At 48.4% G+C, this 23584-nt stretch overlaps 2 long non-coding RNA genes across 2 annotated transcripts; one reads left to right on the top strand and one right to left on the bottom strand.

Annotated features, from left to right (window-relative positions):
• Positions 1 to 4743: 4743 nt before the first annotated feature.
• On the bottom strand, positions 4744 to 10777 carry LOC107975447 (uncharacterized). Its single transcript, XR_010157665.1, has 4 exons — positions 10559 to 10777; positions 7424 to 7568; positions 5790 to 6347; positions 4744 to 5632 (listed from the first exon to the last, which is right to left on the bottom strand). It is a non-coding gene; the product is annotated as an uncharacterized LOC107975447 (long non-coding RNA).
• A 61-nt stretch (positions 10778 to 10838) lies between these two features.
• On the top strand, positions 10839 to 23363 carry LOC107975448 (uncharacterized). The gene is made up of 2 exons (XR_001718996.4): positions 10839 to 12135; positions 22547 to 23363. It is a non-coding gene; the product is annotated as an uncharacterized LOC107975448 (long non-coding RNA).
• The last annotated feature ends 221 nt before the right edge of the window (positions 23364 to 23584 follow it).

Here is a 23584-nt window from a genome sequence, read left to right as displayed (position 1 = left end):
TCACCCGAGGCTCCACTGCTGTGACTGGAGCTGATTGCCACATAGGAGCTGTTGTTTGCCTTTGGTCTCTTTAGTCTTTAGCCAGGGACAATAAGGAATTAGGAGTCCCTCCTCCCTTCAGAGTTGGAGACAGTCCTTCTTCCATTGCCCTTCTTTGTCACATTGATGACAGGCTCCAGAGGGTTTGCAAGCCTGAAGGCCTTTGTTACTTATTTAACTCCAGTGTCCAGGCTTTTTATAAATGCAGCAATAGCTGCATTGGGTTCCACTCAGGATGACCTGGAGGTGGGAGTTTTCGCATAGTGAGTGAAGGCCAACAATTGGGCCTGTCTTTTGTCTCTCTTTTCTTCCCTTTGATCTCTATGTGCCTTTTCCACTCTCTGTTGGTAATTAAAGACACCAAAAGTTATGTTTAGCAGTTCATTTATTGGGACTTGGGGATTTATGACTAGTTTTGTGACTTTTTCCTGATATCTGGGACAGACTGACTCATGAAATAAGTCTCTAAGAGGATTTGGTTGTTTTTCTATGTGTTACCTGAGAGAGGGAGATAGACAGAGTGAGAGCAGGTTGCTTTTTGTTTCAGGGGGGCAATAGGATACCCTGCTGAGTTGTTCCAGCAGGACTGGGCTCTTTAGGGAGTGTTTGGTGAACAAGCTGATATGGACGGGGTGCAGAAGACTGTGTGTCAAGTGAGGAAGGACTACAGGAGTAGAAGCTTAAGAGGTTTGAAGAGTAACCCTGGACTAGATTGTAAGGGAGGAAAGTTGTTGGTAGGATGTATTTTTCTTTTTCTTTTTCTTTTTTTTTTTTCAAACAGAGTCTCACTCATCACCCAGGCAGGAGTGCAGTGGTGTGATCTCAGCTCACTGCAACCTCTGCCTCCTGGACTCAAGTGATTCTCCTGCCTCAGCCTCCTAAGTAGCTGGGATTACAGGCCCATGCCACCACACCCGACTAATTTTTGTACTTTTAGTAGAGACAGGGTTTCACCATGTTGGCCAGGCTGGTCTCGAACTCCTGACCTCAAGTGATCCACCCACCTTGGCCTCCCAAAGGGCCACTGCTGCACCCAGCTGGTATATTTCTTATTATAGAGTCATTAATTATGTTAGATTTCCCCAAATTCTTTTTCGAGACAGAGTCTCGCTCTGTCACCCAGGCTGGAGTGCAGTGGTGCGATCTCGGCTCACTGCAACCTCCACCTCCCACGTTCAAGTGATTATCTTGCCTCAGCCTCCTGAGTAGCTGGGATTACAGGTGCAAGCCACCATGCCCGGCTAATTTTTGTATTTTTAGTAGAGATGGGGTTTCACCATGTTGGTCAGGCTGGTCTCGAACTCCTGACCTCATGATCCACCTGCCTCGGCCTCCCAAAGTGCTGGGATTACAGGCAAGAGCCACTGGGCCCGGCCTCCCGAATACTGTTGAATAACATGAGCATAATATATTTGGTATCAGTCTCTAAGGGACTGGTCTTAGTATAGAGCTGTCTGGTTAGTAGGGGGAATAATGTCAGGTTCCCCTGGGCCCTTGGGGAACCCTGATCATCCTCCTTTCTTTTTTTTTTTTTTTTTTTTTGAGATGGCATCGATGGCGTCTCTCTTTGTCGCCCAGGCTAGGGTGCAGTGGCTGAATCTTGTCTCACTGCAACCTCTGCCTCCCAGGTTCAAGTGATTCTCCTGCCTCAGCCTCCCGAGTAGCTGGGACTACAGGCACGTGCCACCACGCCCAGCTAATTTTTGTATTTTTAGTAGAGATGGGGTTTCACCATATTGGCCAGGCTGGTCTCAAATTCCTGACCTCATGATCCGCCCGCCTTGGCCTCCCAAACTGCTGGGATTACAGGTATGAGCCACTGCACCCAACCTTCCTTTCTTTTTATTTAAAAACAGCAACAACAACAAAAACTCTAATTGTAAAACAGTATTGTTTGGGACCATGCAGTGTTGGAAAAGACCTAATCATGGAAATTTATTTATCTTTTTTTTCAGGTTAGTAATGGCCAACCTTATATGTGCCCTTAAATGTTTTAATTTTGGCCTTAAAATAACAGCTTAGGACATGTAAGTAGCTATGTTCATTAGGCTTTCTAGGTCTCATAAGGGGAATTTGGTAGAAAATATATTTCACCCAGCAATTAAAGTTTTCTTCCAGGGCTGGGCACTGTGGCCCACACCTGTAATCACAGCATTTTGGGAGGCTGAGGCAGGCAGATTGCCTGAGGTCAGGAGTTCCAGACCAGTCTGGCCAATATGGTGAAACCCCATCTCTACTAAAAATACAAAAAAATTAGCCAGGCGTGGTGGCACACACCTGTAATCCCAGCTACTCGGGAGGCTGAGGCAGGAGAATTGCTCGAACCAGGGAGGTGGAGGTTGCAGTGAGCTGAGATCGGGCCACTGCACTCCAGCCTGGGTGACAGAGTGAGATTTCGTCTCAAAAAAAAAAAAAAAAGTTTTCTTCCGGTAAAGACAAAACTCTCTTTGCTCTCACCAAAGGCAGAGGAGCCCTGACACACAAAGCAGAAAGAAAGAATCTTTAGGACAATTTTTATCAGTCTTACAGGTTAGAGAGAAAAAGAAAGCAAATGAAAGTCTGTGAATACAGATGGATCAAAAACGACAATAAATTTTCATGGAAGGACAGAATTCAAAAGGGGTGAAATGCAAAGAAGTGCAAACATAACAAGATGATTGTTAGCAGTAAGAAAAATGAAGATCTCCAGACATTGCAAATGAGGATTCCCAGACAGTGCACAGCCTGGACGAAAGCCCTGCCAGCTTCACAAACCTCCTGTCAGGGAGGGCCACAGTGAACTAGATCTACTTGGTGTGAACTTTGAAGTCCTCACCTCTGCTTGTCACCTATCAGGCTATCAGGATGAACTGATAAATCAGCTGAAGGGAGCAAAGTCACAGTGCGTGAGAATTGTTTTGGAGATTTGTAAGTGGAAGAATGAGAGGAAAGGGAGAGACTCAGTGATGGAAAAGAAAACCTTAAGCCTTAAAGTGGTGAGGATTGTATCAATAGTTTTATTCTTTGGCAATTGTTTATTATCTTTTATTTATTAAAAAAAAATTTTTTTTGAGACGGAGTTTTGCTCTTGTTGCCCAGGCTGGAGTGCAATGGCATAATCTCGGCTTACTGCAACCTCCGCCTCCTGGTTCAAGCAATTCTCCTGCCTCAGCCTCCCGAGTAGCTGGGATTACAGGAATGTGCTGCCATGCCCAGCTAATTTTGTATTTTTAGTAGAGACGGGGTTTCTCCATGTTGGTCAGGCTGGTCTCAAAATCCCAACCTCAGGTGATCTGCCCACCTCAGCCTCCCAAAGTGCTGAGATTACAGGTGTAAGCCATCGCACCCGCCTATTATCTTTTAATTTATACAGTTTCAAAATACTCCAATGTTTAGTATATACCCTAGAGGTGTTTCAGTGACAGTAGAGGAGGTGACTTTCTAGGTAACAAGAGAATCCTGCAACCACAGAAACATGTACCAAAATCCAGGAGGTCATCGGCATCCCTGTGAGCTAAGCTGGACGATGGAGTCCAGGGTGTTCCCTTGAATCCCCATGAAACTGAGGCCCTAGGAGGTCATGGGCATTTGCCACACACCGTTCTAGGTCTCACTGGTGCTGGACGTCTCCAAGCTGAACTGAAGTGATCTCTGCTGCCAGCCGGGGGGCCTGGATGTCTCGCCAACAAGCCCTTCCTTATTTCACTGATCTGCCATTTTTAATGTCCAGTCATCATGCTTGGAATGCCTGGTTATAGTCCCCATGACTACACATCCATGTGACCACACATCCTGCACTCAACATGGATGGCCTCTTGGAACGTCTCCTGTTCTCAGAGGAGACATTCAGAACACACTCCTCTGAGACTCAGAGGAGTCTCAGAACACACAGAGCCTGGAGGAATGGGGACTGTTGGCAAAAGTAGATCTAATGTGTCCCTCAAGGTGAACAAAAATCTTTGAAGAGATTACTTGATTAACAAACAAGTGCTGGGCGCAGTGGCTCATGTCTGTAATCCCAGCACTTCGGGAGGCCAAGGTGGGCTGATCATAAGGTCAGGAGTTCGAGACCAGCTGAGCCAGTATGGTGAGACCCGGTCTCTATTAAAAATACAAAAATTAGCCGGGCGTGATGGTGCACGCCTGTAATCCCAGCTACTTGGGAGGCTGAGGCAGGAGAATCGCTTGAGCCCAGGAGGTGGAGGTTGCAGTCAGCCGAGATAGAGCCACTGCACTCCAGTCTGGGCGACAGAGTGAGACTCTGGTCTCAAAAAAAACAAACAAACAAAAAAAAACAAGTTACGATAGCCAGTAAGTACAGATCAGGCGCAGTCCTGGGAGGGACAGCAAAACAAAAAGTGAAACAGAAGCAGCAAAAGTCCCAAGGCTGAATAATCAGGGTGTTCCATCCAAATAAGGTAATTGTAAACACTGTAAAAGCAGCAGCCAAATGGAAAGCAATCACAATTAGTTGCTCAAAGAATGTGAGTGAGTTCAAAGGTCCTCCCCCAAAACCTTAATAGAATAGATCTGGGGAAAGCAGTGATAGTCAATCAGGGGTCTCGGGCTGCCATAGTACTCACCAGTAGTCAAGGGAAACTGAAACCAATGAAGCAGACAAACCTCTGAGTCATGGCACCGGAAATGTTGACGGCTATTGTAATACCTTGGTTCTTGACTTCTTCATTTAAAAGAATTTAAACAAGAAACACACAGCAAAGGAGATGAAGTACAAAGCAATTTATTACAAAGGAAAAATATTATTTTGAAAGTTAAGTGCAAAATAAACTGTACACCCTGAGAGAGGATTCAGGGTGGGCTGCTCCTAAGGATGAGACAGCATTGATTATTGCTGGAGAAACTCCCTTTATGGGAGTCTTACATGATTATTCACAGGAGGTGGGTGGGAAGAGGTGTTACTAGCAAGCATGTTCTGGGCGGTCTTCTGGGTGCACGTGTGCAGTAGCTGTACATGCTTGTTCATACATCTCATGACTCATTAGCATCTTAAATCTCCACCCAGGGCTGTGTTTTTTTTCACTATTGTGATGAGCAAAGGGTCAGTCTGAGAACAGGTGGAAATGCACGTGTTCTGTACAGGGTAAACTCCCTATTGGAGATAGCTTTGCTTGAATGAGCTAGACTACAATGTGAATGCTAGAGTTTATTGTGTTGATTTTGTGGTCATCACCAGTCGCTATGTCCCGAGGACATGGTTACTTTTTTCATTACCTATACTTCCTCAATTCCAACACCTGCCTGAGCTTACACAGGCAAATAAATGACTCATTTCAGCACCACCTTAGAGCTTATTCAGTGCAGCCTTTGACATCCCTCAGAGGAGAAGTTTTCCGAGCATGATTTTATTTTGTAAAGCCTCCGTTTTTTCAGCCTGCAGAGCTGAGACATTGATAATTTTATTCTCAAATATTTAGAGACTTTCTTATAATAAGATTTTCACATCTTGGTAACCAATTTCACTTACAAAATTTGCCAGAATAGGCAAAAGGAAAGAGACAACAGGAGGGATCACTAAGATTTTTCTTTCCTGTGGAGTATTTCACTGTTCCTGCTTCTCTTTTCACTTTCCTGGGCTTGGGGGAAGGGCAGCTCCCTTGGACCATGAAAGAAAAATGGTAATACGGAAACATCTGTCTTTATCGCCTCCCCCAACCCTTCCACTCTGCTCTGGCTGTGCCCATTCTCCCTCCCATCCCCTGGCCCATAAGCCTTTTCCTTCTCCCAACCTCACCAAGAGCCCAGACTCTCACCTAGAGCTGGCTCCTCAGTGGGAAGTGAGTCATTACCTGCTAAAGGGTAGAAGAGGAGAGAGAGAGAGGCCAGAGCCTGGGGATGGGGCAGAAGGTGCAGCAGGAAGGAAGGTTAGAGTGAGAAAAATTTCCAAATAAGGGGTGATGTGTGAGTGCTCAGAGGGTGACTGAGGACATCCCCAGCATTTCCATTGAGGAAGGAGGAAGGAGGGGCCCTTGGGTTCTGGGGCAGATGCCGGCAGGGTCTGGATGAGATGCCCCCAACCTCAACCCTGGTCCTCTGAAAACACTTCACCCAGTCACACTGAGGAGCCCCTCCAGGCCCAGGGGCCCCTCCAGGTAGGCGCATCTCAGCTCCTCTCTGGAAGGACCCCCACAGCTGCCCAGCCCTGGTATGTCTCATCTCCCTGGTTCTGGTCCCCTTGAGTCTTGAGTCCGGGGTTGGCTCCTTCCCTTCCTGCAGCCGGGTCAGAGTGAGGTTGGCAGATGAGAAGCCAGGTGCTCTGCATGGCAAGGTGTGGTTGCCCTCAGGGTCCTCCTTGTCAGGGACCACAAGCCCTGGGGAAGGAGGCACTCGATGTAGGAGAGAGAGAGCAGAGAGGTGGAGTGAGGGTGGGACACGCTTTGGCCTCCCCTCCTCTCCTAGTCTTCCTCCACATGCCAGTGCCTTTCCCTCCCCAACTCCAGGTCGTGTAAGAGCCACGGCAGGAAGGGTAGACCTGGGTCCCCAACATTCTTTGAAGAAGTCTTTCCATAAGTGTGTCCACCTCCATTCCCACTGCAGCTTTAGGGTCTGCCTCAGTGCAGAGCCCTGGGTATGTACAGAGCATAGGTGTACATGAGGGTGATTCTGGAAGGTTCTTCCTTTGCACATACCTGCGTGTCTCAGTTTCTCTCCTCTTCAAGTCTGCTCAAATGGCACCTTCATGAGGCCCACCCTACTTAAAATGCCACCTCTATTACTTTGCATTGATTGTCAACTTTGCATTATTTTTTTTCTTTTTCTTTTTTTTTTTTTTTTTTTTTTGAGATGGAGTCTTGCTCTGTCACCAGGCTGGAGGGCAGTGGCGTGATCTCGGCTCACTGCAACCTTCACTTCCTGGGTTCAAGCGATTCTCCTGCCTCAGCCTCCAGGGTAGCTGGGACTACAGGTGCACGCCACCACACCCAGCTAATTTTTGTATTTTTAAGTAGAGACAGAGTTTCACCATGTTGGCCAGGATGGTCTCGATCTCTTGACCTCGTGATCCACCCATCTCGGTCTCCCAAAATGCTGGGGTTACAGGCGTGAGCCACCGCACCTGGCCTATTTTTTCTTTTTATCGCCTATCACTTTGTAAATATAAAAGTCCTTTTCCAAAGATGGCCTCAACAATATCTCCCATCCCACATGCTCTTTAGCAATGTGACCTTGCCATCCTCTATCAAGAGCTGATGCTAATCCCCCTCTTTTTGGATCTGGGACTTGCTTTGGTGACTAGAACATGAGGAACGTGATGCTGCCTGACTTCTGAGGTTCCAGCATAAGATGCCTTGTGGTTCTGACTTGGCCACTTGAAACACCCGGACCCCAGGTGCAGAGCCAGAAGCAGCCAGGGCACGTGGAGGAGCAGGTGGAGGAGAAACCAAGTTACCTGGTTCACAGCCTCAGTGAGTTCCCAGCCAACAAGCCAGCATCAACTGCAGCCCTGTGCAGGAGCCTCTTGAATGTGTTGGACCAGCTGGGCTCCAGATGATGGTGGCCCAGTCCATGTTGTATGGAGCAGAAGAGCTGCCGAGCTGAGCCCAATCAGCCCACAGAATGAGAGATAATATAAAGATTGTTTATAATATATAAAAACATATATATATATATATATATATTTTTGGAATGGAGTCTCACTCTGTCACCCAGGCTGGAGTGCAGTGGCACAATCTTGGCTCACTGCAACCTCCACCTTCTGGTTTCAAGTGATTCTCCTGCCTCAGCCTCCCAAGCAGCTGGGATTACAGGCGCCTACCACCACGCCCAGCTAATTTTTGTATTTTTAGTAGAAACGGGGTTTCATCATGCTGGCCAGGCTGGTCTCGAACTCTTGACCTTGTGATCTGCCCACCTCAGCCTCCCAAAGTGCTGGAATTACAGGCGTGAGCCACCATGCCCGGCGTTTGTATGCGTTAAGATTATTTTTTGCTCAGCAATCAATTGCTGGAACACATCCATATAATTCACTACTGTTATTATATTTTTCTTTATTGTCTTTCAGATTGTAAGCATCAGGGAGCAGGTGTTAGTCTCTTTTGATTAAATGATCACCAGGCCTAGAAAAATGCCTGGCACAGAAGCACTTACTAAATATTTGTTAAATGGATGAATAAACTATGTGACCAGAATTCCTTAATACTGGGTCCGAGACTAGAAAGTGGGAGTTACTGGTTTGGTTTTGGCACTTGTTTAGTCAGCTTGTGCTGCCATAACAAAACACCACAGATGGATTGGTTAACAATAGACATTTCTTTCTCACAATTCTGGACCCTGGAAGTCTGCGGTTAGGGAACCAGCAGATTCAGTTCCTGGTGAGGGCCCTCTTCCTGCCTGGCAGACAGCTGCCTTCTTGCCATATCCTCACGTGGTGAAGACAGTGGGAGCTCCAGTCTCTTCTTTTTCTTAAAAGGACACTAATCCCATCATGGGGGCCCCAACCTCTCAACCTCTTCTGAATCTAATCACTTCCCAAGATGGCCACCAGTCTCAAGGAGTTTACTGTCACAGTGGGAGCAAAGATGCTACAGCAGGTTGTAAAATTAGGTGTCATCCCAGTCAGTGGGGAGAGGACAGGTAATTCAGGGAAGGGGACCTGGATAGAGCTCACCCATAGGATATGGCAGGTCCCAGAACTCTATTGAAATCAAGTCTGGACAAAAGTCAATAATATTCTTCTGACCGAATTCCTTTCAGTCTTCCTGAGGGATGGGCAGGCTCATTCCAGAATAAAAAAGATGCCTGGGGTCTAGTCTCCAAGGGCACTGGCCCAGGACACCTAGGTTCTACTGGTCACCAACGCCCACCTAGATCTCTCCTGGGTGGAGCCTTGTTCCAAGCCTCTCACAGCCCTTGCCTGCATTCCCATGGTGCTCACCGTGGATAACAGGGCCACAGCCAGCCTCAGAGCCAGACTGTTAAGTGAAACCACTGATCCTTGCTGAATGACTTCCTTGAGGCTGAGATAAACTTCACATTTCAGCCTCATTAATAAGATTAATTGTAAATCCAAATGGCCTGCAAATCTATAAACAGTCGCTCAGTTGATTAGCCAGAACATTGAGGACTGTTAATGATACAGGAAAAGGGCCATTTTGGAGGTGAGAAGCTGAGGAGCCTGAAACTGTTTCCATTGTTTATGAGAGTAATCTGACAATATATGAATGAAAATACCCACCACCCCCCGACCCAGCAATCCAAGGTGGGAAATATCTCTTTTTTTTTTTTTTTTTTTTTTGAGACGGAGTTTTGCTCTTGTCCCCCAGGCTGGAGTGCAGTGATGCAATCTCAGCTCACTGCAACCTCCACCTCCCAAGTTCAAGTGATTCTCCTGCCTCAGCCTCCCAAGTAACTGAGATTACAGGCGTGTGCCACCATGCCAGGGTAATTTGTGTATTTTTAGTAGAAACGAGGTTTCACCATGTTGACCAGGCTGGTTTCGAACTCCTGACCTCAAGTGATCCGCCCACCTCAGCCTCCCAAATGCTGAGATTACAGGTGTGAGCCCAAACTCCTACTTTTAAATCACTGCATAATAGTCCATAGTCCATTGAATGGAGTATAGCAATAAACACTGTTACATATTCTGCACCTCAACTCCCTCCCTCCCTCCCTTCCTTCCTCTCTCTCTCTCTCTCTCTCTCTCCTTTCTTTCTTTTTATTTTTTGACACAGGGCCTCACTCTGTCACCCAGGCGGAGTGCAACTGCGGGTCAATCATGGCTCACTGCAGCCGCGACCTCCCCAGGCTCAGGTGATCCTCCCACCTCAGCTTCCGGAGTAGCTGGGACTACAGGCATGAGCCACCTCACCTGGCTAATTTTTTGTATTTCTGGTGGAGAAGGGGTTTCACCATTTTGCCCAGGCTGGTCTTGAACTCCTGGGCTCAAACCATCTGCCTGCCTCACCCTCCCAAAGTGCTAGGATTACAGGTGAGCCACCACACCCAGCCAACTGTCTTTATTTCTGTAAGAGATATTTCCCGGCCAGGCGCGGTGGCTCACACCTGTAATCCCAGCACTTTGGGAGGCCGAGGCGGGTGGATCACCTAAGGTCAGGAGTTCGAGACTAGCCTGGACAACATGGCAAAACCCCGTCTCTACTAAAAATATAAAAATTAGCCGGGCGTGGTGGGGGGTGCCTGTAATCGCAGCTACTTGGGAGGCTGAGACAGGAAGAATTGCTTGAACGGGGGGGGGGCGGCGGGGGCGGAGGTTGCAGTGAGCCCAGATGGCGCCACTGCACTCCAGTCTGGGTGACAGAGCAAGACTGTCTCAAAAAAAATAAAATATATAAATAAATAACAATAATAATATGTAAGGTTTGTCCCATGGCATTTTGAGGTGATGGCAGGCAGAAATAAAGCCAGTCCCACCCTTTCTGGGCTAGGGAAAGCCGAGATGGTCTTCGGCTCCGGGTGAGTCACTCCCCAGGGTCCAGGCCTGGCTGCCCGTTCCCCTCCCCCTCCAACCCACCTACAGCCCCTTCTGCTCTGCCCCATCAACTACATTTTCTCCCTCAGCACTCGCCTTAGATTCCTGGACTCACAGCACAGAGGCGACCTCCTCCTTGCAGACTTTAGGCGCCACTGCGGGGTCCGGAAAAAAAAGAGAAACGGCCCAGCGCTGTCGCTTACATAACCCAGGGCGGGGCTGCGCTCGGCGACCGCAAGCGTTTTGAATTCTGCGCCCCAGAGTTCACTGCGAGGACTGGGATCACCCGTCACCCCGCCCTGGTCTACGGAAAATGACAAGTGTTTACTGATATAGAAACGGAATAACGGCGCTGTGGGCTGGGGTGGGCGGAGCTGCCTTCAGGCTTCTGGTCTCCAGCGGCGGGGAACTCACACCTGCCGCTGTGAAAATGCAGACCCGCGAGGCAGGAATTCCGAGTCCAGCCTGGGGCGCAATCTGGAATCTTGACTCGCTTGAAACACCGCGGCGGATTCGGAGACAGGTGAGTATGGAAATGAGCCTCAGCCCCTCCCACGGGCCGCCCACGGATTCCAGGATCCGGAAACTCTTCCTGCTGCTGCGTCACCCAAGGAAGGCAGCGCCCGCCTCTGGGCCGTTCTGATGGAAACTGGCTCCGCCGCCCAGAGGAAAACCCACAACTAAGGGGCCAAGAAAAAGCCTCCATGGTCCCGCCCTTTCAGTGAGGATCCTAATTTATACCCCGAGTGTGGCCCCCATCAAAGTCTGCAGTGACAGCCGAGCGCGGTGGCTCACGCCTGTAATCCCGGCACTTTGGGAGACCATGGCGGACGGATCACTTGAGGTCAGGAGTTCGAGACCAGCTTGGCCAACATGGTGAAGCCCCTTCTCTACTAAAAATACAAAAATTAGCCGGGTGTGGTGGTAGGCGCCTGTAGTCCCAGCTACTCGGAGGCGGAGGCAGAAGAATGGCGTGAACCCGGGAGGCGGAGCTTGCAGGGAGCCGAGATCGCGCCACTGCACTCCAGCCTGGGCGACAGAGTGAGACTCCATCTCACAAAAAAAGAAAAAAAAACGTAGAGTGACGTTCACTGAAATACTAGACCAGCGGGAGGGACCCAGAGCGCTGCGGTTCACAGAATGCGGTGACAGCGCCGCCTCGCGTCCTTTCCTTCACCTGCCCCAGGCAGACGTGGTCACGTGTGTTGGCCTGGAGGCTGGAATACACTGGGGTCAAAAGCAGAGAGTGGGCAAAGGAGGGAAGGATGGGAGGACGTGTTGAAGAAAGACAGGAAGAGCTGGCGCTATGGTTCATACCCATAAAACTAGCGTTTTCGGAGGCGAGGCAGGAGGCTCGTGAGACACCAGGAGTTTGAGGTTGCAGTGAGCCATGATCGCACCACTGCACTCCAACCTGGACGACAGAGTGAGACCCTGCTTTTATATACTTTTCATATTTTCTGTAATTAAGCAAGTTTTGTGTCCGGAATTGGTGGGTTCTTGATCTCACTGACTTCAAGAATGAAGCCGCGGACCCTCGCGGTGAGTGTTACAGCTTTTAAGGTGGCGCGTCTGGAGTTTGTTCCTTCTGATGTTCGGATGTGTCCGGAGTTTTTTCCTTCTGGTGGGTTCGTGGTCTCGCTGGCTCAGGAGTGAAGCTGCAGACCTTCACGGTGAGTGTTATAGCTCTTAAGGCCGCACGTCTGGAGTTGTTCGTTTCTCCCGGTGGGCTTTTGGTCTTGCTGAGTTCAGGAGTGAAGCTGCAGACCTTCACAGTGAGTGTTACAGCTCATAAAAGCAGCATGGACCCAAAGAGTGAGCAATAGCAAGATTTATTGCAGAGCGAAAGAACAAAGCTTCAACAGTGTGGAAGGGAACCCGAGTGGGTTGCCACTGCTGGCTCAGGCAGCCTGCTTTTATTCTCTTATCTGGCGCCACCCGCATCCTGCTGATTGGTAGAGCCGAGTGGTCTGTTTTGACAGGGTGCTGATTGGTGCGTTTGCAATCCCTGAGCTAGACACAAAGGTTCTCCAAGTCCCCCATCAGATTAGTTAGATACACAGTATGGACACAAAGGTTCTCCAAGGCCCCACCAGAGCAGCTAGATACAGAGTGTAGATTGTTGTATTCACAAACCTTGAGCTAAACACAGGGTGCTGATTGGTGTGTTTACAAACCTTGAGCTAGATACAGAGTGCCCATTGGTGTATTTACAATCCCTGAGCTAGACATAAAGGTTCTCCAAGGCCCCACCAGAGCAGCTAGATAGAGTGTGGATTGGTGCACTCACAAACCCTGAGCTAGGCACAGGGTGCTGATTGGTGTGTTTACAATCCCTGAGCTAGACATAAAGACTCTCCACGTCCCCACCAGACTCAGGAGCCCAGCTGGCTTCACCTAGTGGATCTCGCACCGGGGCTGCAGGTGGAGCTGCCTGCCAGTCCCGCGCCATGCGCTCGCGTTCCTCAGCCCTTGGGTGGTCGATGGGACTGGGCGCCGTGGAGCAGGGAGTGGTGCTCGTCGGGGAGGCTCGGGCCGCACAGGAGCCCTTGGAGTGGGTGGGAGGCTTAGGCATGGTGGGCTGCAGGTCCCGAGCCCTGCCCCGTGGGAAGGCAGCTAAGGCTCGGTGAGAAATCGAGCGCAGCGCTGGTGGGCTGGCACTGCTGGGGGACCTAGTACACTCTCCGCAGCCGCTGGCCCAGGTGCTAAGTCCCTCATTGCCGGGGGCCAGCAGGGCTGGCCGGCTGCTCCGAGTGCGGGGCCCGCCAAGCCCACGCCCACCCGGAACTCCAGCTGGCCGGCAAGTGCGGCACGCAGCCCCGGTTCCCGCTCGCACCTCTCCCTCCACACCTCCCCGCAAGCTGAGGGAGTGGGCTCCGGCCTTGGCCAGCCCAGAAAGGGGCTCCCACAGTGCAGCGGTGGGCTGAAGGGCTCCTCAAATGCCACCAAAGTAGGAGCCCAGGCAGAGGAGGTGCCGAGAGCAAGCGAGGGCTGTGAGGACTGCCAGCACTCTGTCACCTCTCGGTTTTACTTTATTTTAGGATAAAATATCTATTGTGAATTTTAAAAACATGTAAAATAAAATTTTAATTAAAAAGCCTAAATGTTCTTTTCCAACTTATCCTGAAGGAAATTCCTGTTGATGGCGCATTTAGGAACTCATTTATCCCCTGAAGACCTGAGCCCTGCACATATCAAAACTGTACATTCCTTGTGGAGCAGTCTTCTCTTTTGAAATGTAAACACTATTTCCCTAATCTTCAAGCCAGCCATTGTCACTCCTAGTGACACTTCCATTGGATAAGCTCCTTACTCTCACTGAAATTGGCCTCAGAGTTGCAGCCAAGCATTGGGAGCCATGGCAGAAGTCATCGTGGGGTTTGCACCTGGCTGATGTGGAAGGTAGTCCTGAAAGGTAGTGTGTGACTAAGTGGGCTCTGGAGGGCAGGGATGTGCCTGGTGAGAGGAGAACAAGACAGATAGGAAGGTTCCAAAAGAAAACTTAAGGGGTCCCTGTGCCCAACATCGGGATTTAGAAAATCTTCTCCCAGCCACTTTTGGCCTGCTTTCATTCCGCTTTCCTGTCTACCAGGCCATTGCAGGCAGTTCCTTCATTGAATAAATATTTATCAAATACCTACCACGTGCCAGGCATTGTGTTTAAGGAGCTGGGGCTGAGGTAAGAGGAACCAAACCCCCCTTGCGCTCAAGGTTGTCCCAGTCTTGCTCAGGCAGAGATCAGTCAGGAAATTGTAACACTAATGGTTGGCAGGACATGTACACATGCTTTGCAAACTCACAAGTAGACCATCTTCTCTGACCTAGGAGTCACAAAAAGTTCATAAAAGAGACAATGTTCAAGCTATGTTTTGAGGTGTAAGTAGGAGCCCAACAGGCACCTGGGACAAGAGAGCATTGCTCAGAATCCAGAACATGAATTTCTTTCCCTGGGCCAGGCCAAGAATCAGACTAAGCTGACTGAGGAGCCAGATGCTTCCTGGCAAGAAAGGGTGTCCCACATCTGACTATTCCAAAATCACAGCTACTCAATGTTGAGACTTAAGACAGACAGAAAAAGAGAAAGGCCTAATTCGAAAAGCAGAATTCTCCAGGGGTGGGGGGAGGCTAAACTGCAGTTTCTGATATAATATGTGTGGGCCAGGCCAGAGAATTGCATTTCCTTTTTTATTTATTTATTTTCTTTTTTTTGAGACGAAGTCTTGCTATTGTCCCCCAGGTTGGAGTGCAATGGCACAATCTTGGCTCACTGCAACCTCCGCCTCCCGGGTTCAAGTGATTCTCCTGTCTCAGCCTCCCAAGTAGCTGGGATTACAGACGCCTGCCACCACGCTCGGCTAATTTTTTGTATTTTTAGTAGAGACAGGGTTTCACCATGTTGGCCAGGCTGGTCTCGAACTCCTGACCTCAGGTGATCTGCCCGCCTCAGCCTCCCAAAGTGCTGGGATTACAGGCATGAGCCACTGCGCCCAGCTGAGAATTGCATTTCTAACAAGTTTCCAGGTGATGCCAGTGCTGTTTGTCCCAGGACTACACTTTGAGAATCACTGCCCTAAAGCAACCTGGTTTGATCTCTAATAACAGAAGAGGACTGGGAGAGCACTATGAGGCAGAGGTGTAGGATAAACAAGACCATACTCTGCCCATCCTGGAGAATTCGCAAGCCCAAGGCTGCAGCGTTTGAATTCCTTGGGAGTCCCGGGAATTGCAGACACCCAGGAAGAAACTGAATGTGGGTCAGAGGGTGATGCATGCTCTCTGCTTCACACAGCACCTGGGGTTCCTGCCACTACACAGTCTGGCCCCCACACCCTCAGTCCTTCCCACCCCCTCCTCGAAGCATTGACCTGCAGGCCTTACTCTACTGCCCTCAGCTGTTTGGGCCTGGGATATGACCCTAGGCGCTCCTAGTGTACCTTCTGATCCAAATACAGGGTGACCTAGTATGACAACTATTAGCAGACTCATAGGGATAACAGAATGGGCTAAGGATGAGAATCTTTGGTTGCGCACGCCTGTAATCCCAGCCACTTGGGAGGCTGAGGTGGGAGGATCACTGGAGCCCGGGAGGTGGAGGTTACAGTGAGCAGAGATCAGGCCACCAACATTCTAGCCTGGGCAAAAGAGTGAGACTCTGTTTCAAATAAAATAAAATAAAATAAAATAAAATAAAAAGGCCAGGCATGGTGGCTCACACCTGTAATCCCAGCACTTTGGGAGACCAAGGCCAATGGATCACTTGAGGCCAGGAGTTCCAGACCACTTTGGCCAACATGGTGAAACCCTGTCTCTACAAAAAATACAAAAAGTAGCCAGGCATGGTGGCATGCACCTGTAGTCCCAGCTACTCCAGAGGCTGAGGCAGAGAATCGCTTGAACCAGGGAGGCGGAGGTTGCAGTGAACCGAGAAGATTGCGCCACTGCACTCCAGATGGGGCAACGCAGTGAGACTCTGTCTCCAAAAAAAAAAAAAAAAATAAGAATCTTGAAAAGCTGGCAAGTGGCTTCAATTACATGTCCCCCAGAATTACAAGTGTTTTTTCTAAATATCATATCCTTGGGCCCACATGGACACCAGAGGGCACCCTGAGCTCACTGAAGCCACAACTGTTGCATTAGACCATTAGAATCCCTTGTAAAGGTCAGGCATGGTGGCTCACACCTGTAATCACAGCACTTTGGGAGACGGAGGAGGGTGGATCATCTGAGGTCAGGAGTTCGATACCAGCCGGGCCAACATGGTGAAACCCCATCTCTACTAAAAATTAGCTGGGTGTGGTAGCATGCACCAGTAATCTCAGCTACTGGGGAGGCTGAGGCAGGAGAATCACTTGAACATGGAAGGCAGAGGTTGCAGTGAGCCGAGATTGCATCCTTGCACTCCAGCCTGGGCAACAAGAGCAAAACTCCATCAGAAAAAAAAAAAAAAAAAAAAAGAATCCCTTGTAAAGACTGCAGTTTGGCTGGGAGCAGTGGCTCATGCCTGTAATGCCAGAAATTTGAAAGGCCGAGGGTGGGCCACAGTGGATTGCTTGAGGTCAGGAGTTCAAGACCAGCCTGGTCAACATGGTGCAACCCCATCTCTACTAGAAATACAAAAATTAGCTGGGCATGGTGGCATGCAACTGTAGTCCCTGCTACTCAGGAGGCAAGAGAATTGCTTGAGCTCTTAAGGCAGAGGTTGCAGTGAGCCAAGATTGCATCACTGCACTCCAGCCTGGCCAACACAGCAAGACTCCATCTCAAAAAAAAAAAAAAAAAAAAGGAGTGATATAATTTTTAGACTTTTTTTTTTTTTTTTTTTTTGAGATGGAGTCTCGCTCTGTCACCCAGGCTGGAGTGCAGTGGCACGATCTTGGCTCACTGCAAGCTCTGCCTCCCAGGTTCACGCCATTCTCCTGCCTCAGCCTCCTGAGTAGCTGGGACTATAGGTGCCCGCCACCACACCTGGTTAATTTTTTGAATTTTTAGTAGAGACAGGGTTTCACCGTGTTAGCCAGGATGGTCTCCATCTCCTGACCTCGTGATCCACTCGCCTCTGCCTCGCAAAGTGCTGGGATTACAGGCGTGAGCCACCGCACCCGGCCCCAGCTACAATTTTTGTTTTCTCTTAATGAAGGTAAGAGAATTCTATCAGGCTGAGTTTTTTTCTTAAATTTTCACTATGAGTTTTTTGGGTTTTTTTCCTCCTTGGAATTACCTTTTGTGTTTTCACTTGGTTAAAAATTCAAAAGGTTCAAAAGGCAAAAAGTCTCTGTCTTGGCCGGGTGCAGTGGCTCAAGCCTGTAATCCCAGCACTTTGGGAGGCCGAAGCAGGTGGATTACAAGGTCAAGAGTTCGAGACCAGCCTGGCCAACATGATGAAACCCCCGTCTCTACTAAAAATACAAAAATTAGTCGGGTGTGGTGGTGGGAATCTGTAATCCCAGCTACTTGGGAGGCTGAGGCCGGAGAATCACTTGAACCCGGGAGGCACAGGTTGCAGTGAGCCGAGATCTTGCCATTGCACTCCAGCCTGGGCGACAAGAGCAAGACTCCGTCTCGAAAAATAAATAAATTAATTAATTAAAGAAAGAAAGAAAGAAAGAAAACAAACTTAAGACATTTGTTCGGGCTTGGTGGCCCACGCCTGTAATTCCAGCACTTTGGGAGGCCGAGGCGGGTGGATCACCTGAGGTAAGGAGTTCGAGACTAGCCTGGACAACATGGCAAAACCCTGTCTCTACTAAAAATACAAAACATTAGTGGGCGTGGTGGCAGAAGGCTGTAATCCAGCTACTTGGGAGGCTGAGGCAGGAGAATCACTTGAACCCGGGAGGCGGAGGTTGCAGTGAGATGAGATTGCACCATTGCACTCCAGCCTGGGTGACAGTGAGATTCTGTCCCAAAAAAAACCAAACAAACTTAGACGTTTTATGCATATGCAAGCAAATATAAGTGTGTGTGTATATACATATAATTTCCCTCTTTCCACATAAATTTTAGCAAACTACATATGCTTTCCTTCATCTTGTTTTTTTTTTCTTTCTGAGACAAGGTTTCACTCTGTCACTCAGGCTGGAGTACACTAGTATGACTACCACTCACTGAAGGCTTGAACTCTTGGGCTCCCCACTAGCTGGGACCACAGGTGTGAGCCACAACACCTGGCTTTTTTTTTTTTTTTTTTTTTTTGAGACAGAGTTTCACTCTTGCCGCCCAGGCTAGAGTGCAATGGTGCGATCTCGGCTTACTGCGACCTCTGCCTTCTGGGTTCAAGTGATTCTCCTGTCTCAGCCTCTGGAGTAGCTGGGAAATCCCATCTCTACTAAAAATACAAAAATTAGCCAGGCGTGGTGGTGCACACACCTGTAGTCCCAGCTACTCAGGGGGCTGAGGCAGAAGAAATTCTTGTACCTGGGAGGTGGAGGCTGCAGTGACCTGAGATCTCACCACTGCACTGCAGCCTAAGACAGTGAGACTGTCTCAAAATTTAAAAAAAAAAATTATTTTTAAAGAAAGAATGAACTACTGATAGGTGCAACAACATGGATGGATTACATAGATATTATGCCAAATACAAAAAGCCAGACACAAAAGAGGCCATATTCTATGCATACATTTATAGGAAGTTTTAAAACAGGCAGCCCAGCACAGTGGGATTACACCTGTAATCCCAGCACTTTGGGAGGCTGAGGCGGGTGGATCACCTGAGGTCAGGAGTTTGAGACCAGCCTGGTGAACATAGCGAAACCCCATCTCTACTGGAAGTACAAAATTAGCCGGTCATGGTGGCTCACACCTGTACTCCCAGCTACTCAGGAGGCTGAGGCAAGAGAATCTCTTGAACCCGGGAGGCAGAGGTTGCAGTGAGCCGAGATCGCGCCATTGCACTCCAGCCTGGGTGGCAGAGTGAGACTCCATCTCAAAAAAAAAAAAAAAAATTAGGAAAAACTGCTCTATAGTGATAGTCATCAGATCCATGGCCACTCAGGGGCAGGGCAGAATCAAAGAGGGCAAAGAGAACTTTCTATATCTTGACAGGGGTGTGGGTGACATGTATTTGTCAAAATTCTTTGATGGATTTGCTAAAGATCTGATCATTTCACTTTTTGTAAATGGTGAAATTTTAAAATAAAATTTTAATAAATTTAATAAATTTTAAAATAAAAATATTTTTGCTGGGCACAGTGTCTCACGCCTGTAATCCCAGCACTTTGGGAGGCCAAAGTGGGTGGATCACTTGAGGTCAGGAATTTGAGACCAGCCTGGCGAAACCCTGTCTCTACAAGCAAATACAAAAATAATCCAGGTGTGGTGGTGTGTACCTGTAGTCCCAGCTACTCAGGAGGCTGAGAGAGGAAAATCGCTTGACCCTGGGAGGTGGAAGTTGCAGTGAGCTGAGATCACACCACTGCACTCCAGCCTGAGCAATAGAGGGAGACTCTGTCTCAAAAAAAATAAAATAGGGTCGGGGACAAAGGGAGGGAGAGCATTAGGACAAATACCCAATGCATGCGGGGCTTAAAACCTAGATGACAGGTTGATAGGTGCAGAAATCACCATGGCACATGTATACTTACATAACAAACCTGCACATTCTGCACGTGTATCCTGGAACTTAAAGTAAAAAAAGTAATAATAATAATTTAAAAAATAAATTAATTAATTAAACAAAAATATTTTAATGTTAATAATAAAAAGTAGCCGGGGGCTGTGGCTCATGCCTGTAATCCCAGCACTTTGGGAGGCCGAGGTGGGTGGATCACCTGAGGTCAGGAGTTTGAGACTAGCCTGGCCCACATGGAGAAACCCTGTCTCTACTAAAAATACAAAATTAGCCGAGGGTGGTGGCAGGGGCTTGTAATCCTAGCTACTCAGGAGGCTGAGGCAGAAAAATCACTTGAACCCAGGAGGCAGAGGTTGTGGTGAGCTGAGATTGTGCCATTGCACTCCAGCCTGGGCAAAAAGAACAAAACTCCATCTCAAAAATAATAATAATAATAAGTAAGATAATTGGGCCAGGTGTGGTGGCTCACACCTGTAATCTCAGCATTTTAGGAGGCCGAGGTGGAAGGATCACCTGAGGTCAGGAGTTCAAGACCAGCCTGGCCAACATGGTGCAACCTCATCTCTATTAAAAATACAAAAAATTGGCCGGGTGTGGTGACTCACGCTTGTAATCCCTGTACTTTGGGAGGCCAAGGCAGGCGGACCAGTGGACCACGAGGTCAGGAGATCGAGACTATCCTGGCTAACACAGTAAAACCCCATCTCTACTAAAAATACAAGAAATTAGCTGGGCGTAGTGGCACATGCCTGTAGTCCCAGCTACTCGGGAGGCTGAGGCAGGAGAATCACTTGAACCCGAGAGGTGGAGATTGCAGTGAGCCAGATCGCACCATTGCACTCCAGCCTGGGCGACAGAGCGAGACTCCATCTCAAAAAAAAAAAAAAAAAAATACAAAAAATTAGCAGGGTACACTGGGCACGGGGCTCAAGCCTGTAATCCCAGCACTTTGGGAGGCTGAGGCGGGCGGATCACGAGGTCAGGAGATCAAGACCATCCTGGCTAACGCGGTGAAACCCCGTCTCTACTAAAAATACAAAAAAATTAGCCAGGCGTGGTGGCAGTCACCCATAATCCCAGCTACTCGGGAGGCTGAGGCAGGAGAATGGCGTGAACCCGGGAAGCAGAGCTTGCAGTGAGCCGAGATCACACCACTGAACTCTAGCCTGGGCAACAGAGCAAGACTCCGTCTCAAAAAAAAAAAAAAAAAAGAGTACTGAAGTTCTAAAGGAGAGGATAAGCAGGCTGCACAAACAACTTTCGCAGAGTAGATACATAATCAGTGACTTGAAACACCTGCTGGGCACTCAAACTAGGCCAAAGGAAAGAGAAACAGAATGAGTATATGCTATAAGAACTGGAGATAAGTAAGATTCCTTACTCATATCCTTATCTCCAGTTCTTGGCACATAATGGGCACTCAGTTTATTGTTAGGTGAATAGGCTGCTGTGGAGAAAGGTAAATAAATGATGGAAAAAATTACAAGGGGAATTAACTAATCTGTACACTAAACCCCCGTGACAGGCAATTTATCTCTATAACAAACCTGCTCATATACCCCTGAACTTAATATAAAAGTTTTTAGGCCAGGCGCGGGGCTCACGCCTGTAATCCCAGCACTCTGGGAGGCCGAGGTGGGCGGATCACCTGAAGTCAGAAGTTTGAGACCAGCCTGGCCAACATGGTGAAATCCCCATCTCTACTAAAAATACAAAAAATTAGCCAGGCATGGTGGTGCATGCCTGTAGTCCCAGCTACTCGTGAGGCTGAGGCAGGAGAATCACTTGAACCCGGGAGGTGGAGGTTGCAGTGAGCTGAGATCTCACTCCAGCCTGGGTGACAGAGTGAGACTCCGTCTCAAAATAAATAAATAAAATCGGTGAGAAGCTCACTTCCTAAACCACAAACCCTCCTCAAATAATCAGAATTGTCTACTCTCATCTACCCTGCACCCTGTACTCTCCCTCTCTCCACAGTGGCTGAAAGAATGATGGGGAAGAGAGGAAGAAGAAATTGCCTTAGGCCTTCTCCCTCTTCTAGGGTCTCTGTCTTTCCACCATTTTCTTTTAAAAACTTTTTGCTTTTTTTTTTTTTTTTTGAGACACAGTCTCACTCTGTCACCCAGCCTGGAGTGCAGTGGCATGATCTCGACTAACTGCAACCTCCCCCTCCCAGGTTCAAGCCATTCCCTTTCCTCAGCCTCCCGAGTAGCTGGGACTATAGGTGTGTGCCACCATGCCCGGCTAATTTTCGTATTTTTAGTAGAGATGGAGTTTCACCATGTTGGCCAGGCTTGTCTTAAACTACTGACCTCAAGTGATCCACCCACCTCAGCCTCCCAAAGTGCTGGGATTACAGGCGTGAGCCACCATGCCCGGCCAAAAAACTTTTACATGAGCAGGTTTGTTATCGAAGTAAATTACCTGTCATGGGGATTTGGTGTACAGATTAGTTAATCCCCCATGTAATCTTTCCACCATTTATTTACCTTTCTCCACAGCAGCCTATTCCCTTTGAGGGAAGAGAGAGACCCTTTCATATTGTTTTATATTGTTTTATACTCAGTACCTGTTTTAAGAAAAAACAACAAGGAAGTAAAACCAAAGACAGGCAGCCTGGCGCCAGGCCCGAAACCAGGCCTGGGCCTGCCTGGCCTAAACCCAGTAGTTAAAAATCAACTCATGACTTAGAACCTGATGTTATTCATAGATTCCAGACATTGTATAGAAGAACATTGTGAAACTCCCTGCCCTGTTCTGTTTCTCTCTGACCACCAGTGCATGCAGCCCCTGTCATGTACCGCCTGCGTACTCAAATCAATCACGACACTTTCATGTGAAATCTTTAGTGTTGTGAGCCCTTAAAAGGGACAGACATTGTGCATTCAGGGAGCTTGGATTTTAAGGCAGTAGCTTGCCGATGCTCCCAGCTGAATAAAGCCCTTCCTTCTACAACTTGGTGTCTGAGAGGTTTTGTCTGGGGCTCGTCCTGCTACATTTCTTGGTTCCCTGAACAGGAAGCGAGGTAACTGACAGACGGCCAAGGCAGCCCCTTAGGTGGCTTAGGCCTGCCCTGTGGAGCATCCCTGCAGTGGACTCTGGCCAGCCTGAGTGACGCGATCCAAAGAGCGCTCCCGGGTAGGAAATTCCCCGGGTGGAACGCCTTGCCAGAGCAGCACGTAGCAGGCCCCCGAGGAGGATTAACACAGTGGCTGAACACTGGGAAGGAACTGGCACTTGGAGTCTGGACATCTGAAACTTGGTAAGACTAGTCTTTGGAACTTGCTCCACTCCATCTGAGTGGAAGCGTGGCCTGATCACCCATGGTGTGCCTGTACTGGCACTTTTGTTCTGGTTTTGACTTGACTTAGATTGTGTGATACTTTGGTTTTGGTTTTGGTTTTGACCTGGCTTGGGTTTCTGGATACTCTGATTTTGGTTTGGTGTAAACTGCAAAAGTGTGTGTGCCCTTTTTACCTGTTTTTTTGTTTCGTAGTGTGCGTGTGGTGTGAGCGTGGTGTTTTGTCTCGAAGAAGCATGGGTCAGGCACAAATAAGCCCACCCCACTAGGAACTATGTTAAAAAAAATTTTTTTTCAAGAAAGAATTTAAGGGAGATTACGGTGTTACTGTGACACCAGGAAAACTTAGAACTTGTGAAATAGACTGGCCAGCATTAGAGGTGGGTTGGCCATCAGAAGGAAGCCTGGACAGGTCCCTTGTTTCAAAGGTATGACACAAAGTAACCTGTAAGCCAAGGCATCCAGACCAGTTTCTGTACATAGACAGTTACAGCTGGTTTTAGACCCCCTTCCCCCCACAGTAGTTAAGAGAACAGTAGCATAAGCATCTGGCAGAGGCAAGGAAAGACCAGCAGAGAGAAAAAAAGGCCATCTATACCAATTCTAAGTTAATTTAGACTAAACAAGGTCTTATTAATAGCAAAGGATAATTGAAATCCCAAACTTACAAGGTTTTCAACAAAAGTGAAGTTTGCTAAAAATTAACAGTATAACATGTATTATGGTAACTTCTAATCTTGTGGCCTTAGACAGT

Source organism: Pan troglodytes, chromosome 5 (genome assembly GCF_028858775.2).
Source record: "Pan troglodytes isolate AG18354 chromosome 5, NHGRI_mPanTro3-v2.0_pri, whole genome shotgun sequence".
Lineage (NCBI taxonomy): Eukaryota > Metazoa > Chordata > Mammalia > Primates > Hominidae > Pan > Pan troglodytes.
Note: the sequence above shows the minus strand (reverse complement) of the source record. Positions and strands in the feature narration are given on the sequence as shown.